This window comes from Acanthochromis polyacanthus, chromosome 14, assembly GCF_021347895.1.
Source record: "Acanthochromis polyacanthus isolate Apoly-LR-REF ecotype Palm Island chromosome 14, KAUST_Apoly_ChrSc, whole genome shotgun sequence".
In the NCBI taxonomy this organism is placed as follows: Eukaryota; Metazoa; Chordata; class Actinopteri; family Pomacentridae; genus Acanthochromis; species Acanthochromis polyacanthus.
Genome location: NC_067126.1, coordinates 13,313,320 through 13,317,150, shown reverse-complemented (window position 1 = coordinate 13,317,150; position 3,831 = coordinate 13,313,320). Strand labels below are relative to the sequence as shown.

Genomic DNA, 3,831 nt, shown 5'->3' with positions numbered 1-3,831 from the left:
TCGCAAGGCACTATATATATATATATATATATATATATATATATATATATATATACACACACACACATTATATATTATATGATTATATTATATATTTATTATTATTATTACATTACTTTGATATTATATATATATTATTATTTTATTACTTACATATCCATCCATCCATCCTCTATACACCGCTTTATCCTCACTAGGGTCACGGGGGGTGCCGGAGCCCATCCCAGCTGACTCGGGCGAAGGCAGGGGACACCCAGGACAGGTCGCCAGTCCGTCGCAGGGCCACATACACAGACGAACAATCACACTTGCATTCACACCTACGGGCAATTTAGAGTACTCAATTAACCTCAGCATATTTTTGGACTGTGGGAGGAAGACGGAGTACCCGGAGAAAACCCACGCATGCTCAGGGAGAACATGCAAACTCCATGCAGAAAGATCCCAGGCCCACCCCGGGATTCGAACCAGGGATCTTCTTGCTGCAAGGTGAAAGTGCTAGCCCTTACTTACATATATATATATATATATATATATATGGCATGCCGTTTAGGAAATTATATATATAATGAAAGTCGATATATATATAATGAAACTTGATATATATATAATGAAACTTGATATATATATAATGAAAGTCGATATATATATAATGAAACTTGATATATATATATAATGAAACTTGATATATATATAATGAAAGTCGATATATATATATATATATATATATATATATATATATATATATATATATATATAATTGAGAAAATATATATAATTATATATATATATATATAATTATAATTGAATCCCAGCACCCCTAAAATTGAAAAGATTTTTATTTTTATTTTTTGTATCGCATGTCCTTTTTTTAACAAACCAGAAAAGTGTAAAAAACCATACAGTACTTGGGTGATACGTAATGTTTTAACAACAAAAATACAGCACCTCCCTCCCCCCATCTTGCCTCAAAATGGTTTGATCCTGCTCAACTTTCCCAACTCGGGCTCTGAGCCGCTACTTTACTTGCAGAGCTAAGCGCTGCCCCACAGAAGGTAATGTGCCGTAGTGGTGTGAGTACCTGGTTTGAACTTCTACCACTCAGTACCAACACATTATTATCATTACCAGTCCTCATTTTTGCTGCATTTAATCAAAGGTTACTGTTTATGTTGTTAGGTAGGAGTTAGCTTACGTTTTTTCTAGCTAGCAAACGTTACAGGTGGTCAGTGTCTGTTTGAATTGGACTGAGAGAAGCTAGCTGTTGTGTCAGTGCATGAATTAATATTAAAGCCAAGGTGCTACTGACCAGCTAACTGACCGGATGCCCATTAACATTATAACTCCTATTGTGTGTGTGTGCAGACAGACAGCCTCATCATGGACATAAGATTGTTTTTTCGAAGAAAAGAGCCAGGTTCAGGTAAGAGTGTAAGATGAAATGGTTTATCTATCAAGAGTAATGTTGTAAGTTGGATCAATGTATCAGTGTTTATATCTGTTATCAGATATAAAACACATTGTTTGGTTATTTGCCTTTAGATTGACATTACAAAGAGAGAGAGAGAGGATGTTCTTTATTTGTATTCTTATTGGTATTTTTTCATATTTATATAATTTTTCCTCTAGCTGAATACAATCTATTTGTGTATGATTGTCAGTCCAAAGAGGGAGAGATGAAAAAGGAGAGGAGAGAGTGCAAAGTCAGGAAGAACCAGGTAAGAAAACAAACAGAGAATAGTGGCAAGCAAAACACCAACTGTTAAGATGACAAAGAAAAACATTCATTCACAATATAATTTTTCATATACGTATGTCATGGAGGTTATGTGTTCTCCCCACATTATATGCTTTCCAGAAGCACACTTAACAGATATCAGTGGACTTCATTCTAAACAGAACATCATTATATTTTCCTAATTTTCTATTTGTTTTTCTGTTTGTTTAATTTCACTTTTAAAGGAAGAGAACAAGGAGAGACTCTGGGAGATGAGAGCGTGCAGACCAGGGAAAGAAATGCTGTGCATCACATTTCAAATAAAAGTCAAAAAATAAGTCCGAGGTCCATTTTTGTTTTGTTTTTTTGGTGCTTGGTATAGGGGGCTGGTTTACTCCAGAAACATACATGCTGTTTATGTGTATGTTGAGGAGCTGCTGTACCTAAATGAGTCGTCTTTTCCCAGAAATTAGGACTACGATATGTTTCTTTTAAGATTCCAGTGCATTCCTCCTTTGCGGTGATTCAACATTTAAATAAACTTTATCAGATTGGATGGTTTAGTCACAGACCTTTTCAAAAAGTGTTATGCTTTTCTTTCACAAATGTGGGAGTGAAACTGCATTAAAACATACAAAATGATGAAGAAATTTATCTTGCCTGGCTGGGCACCTCTGGGTGCTCAGCACCCCTAAACCTCTGATCCTAGAATCGCCCCTGGTATTACTACAAAATACAAGCTGTTGCATGCAATGCAAACATTTCACTTCTTGCTTCAGGAAGGTCGAAGTGTTCCCAGACAGCTGACCTGGGACGCTTTCCACCACCATCCATTTCAAGTTCTCAATCCAAAATCAACGCTCAGTACAAGACACTCAGAGAGGCAAGACTTCGCAAAAAAATTGCAGATTGCAACTGCTTTTAAATGTTTTACAGCCAATCACGCGAGGGCACAAGAAATGATTATTTTATATATAAAGTATATATGTAACTTGGATATATTTTGCATATAATAGGCATTTTCATATTGTGTAATGGTAGTATTTTATTTACTATTCAATTTTAGGAAAAGGATAACAGGATCATCGCGTGTTCACTTTGATCATCTCGTATTCACTTTGATCATCGCGTATTCACTTCGTTTTGCTGAAACAAAAACAACCGTGATGTTTCAAACCAGTTGGCGTTCCATGGAATGCGACATGGAACAGTCACGTGACATCGTCCTTCTGATACAGACCTCGGAACAGTGTTTCGAATCACAAGTTCCACCGGGGTTTCGGTACGTACCAAAATACTGTTCCGATTTTGCTATCATTACCATTCGGCACCCTGCAAAATCCCTTTGGACCCTCCAGTCAGCCCGGAACCCCCCCATTCCCTTCCTGAACTCCCCAGAACCCACGGCAGCACGCCGGCTGCTCTCCCGTCTCCCGACGCCTTCCCCAAACACCGCTGGACGCCAGCCGGTTCCACACCTCAGAACCCCTCGGCTGCCGGATTGCTGGGGACCACAAGCCCTGAACCTCCTCCCCTCCTCCTTGGGTCGTCGTTCCTTCCTCCACCAGTCACCGGCTGCCAGGTATCTGCCATCATCAGCCACACTCTGGTCCAAATCCCAACAGACCTACAGTAACCGCCAGCCCCTGGCGCCAGAACCACTCGGTCCCCACCCCAAAACCCCTCCTGCTGATTGTCTTCCCCAAACCTCCCCTTTCAGTCATCTCCCACCTGTCATTATCCACCCCAGCTGCAATAAATCATTCTAAATCTCTTCCGGTCTTGGTAGTGTGGCTCTCTGCTCGGGTCCAGCCCTCCCTAGTGTGTGACAGCATTCTTTTTATTTATTTTTGTCACGTACTGATTATGGACCTGCAGCTGACTTTCACTTTTGCTTTCACGGCTCCAAAACTGATGAAGGAATAACTCTGAGGCCTGAAGCAAAATAATCAGTTAGAGATATTTAAAAAATGTCAAAAAACTCAAGCCAGGATTATCTTCTCGTGGGCCAATGAATGTTCAGATTCCCCTTGGTTTGACATAGAATCCTTTCTCTGTAAACCCTTTTCTCCTGTAAACATTTTGGGTAGAAGCCTAAAAGAAATTCCAAACAC

The 3,831-nt window shown here is 39.4% G+C and overlaps 1 long non-coding RNA gene across 1 annotated transcript; it reads left to right on the top strand.

Moving 5' to 3' along the window:
• Positions 1–1,025: 1,025 nt before the first annotated feature.
• On the top strand, positions 1,026–2,094 carry LOC127537152 (uncharacterized). Its single transcript, XR_007946649.1, has 4 exons — positions 1,026–1,073; positions 1,366–1,423; positions 1,630–1,718; positions 1,963–2,094. It is a non-coding gene; the product is annotated as an uncharacterized LOC127537152 (long non-coding RNA).
• The last annotated feature ends 1,737 nt before the right edge of the window (positions 2,095–3,831 follow it).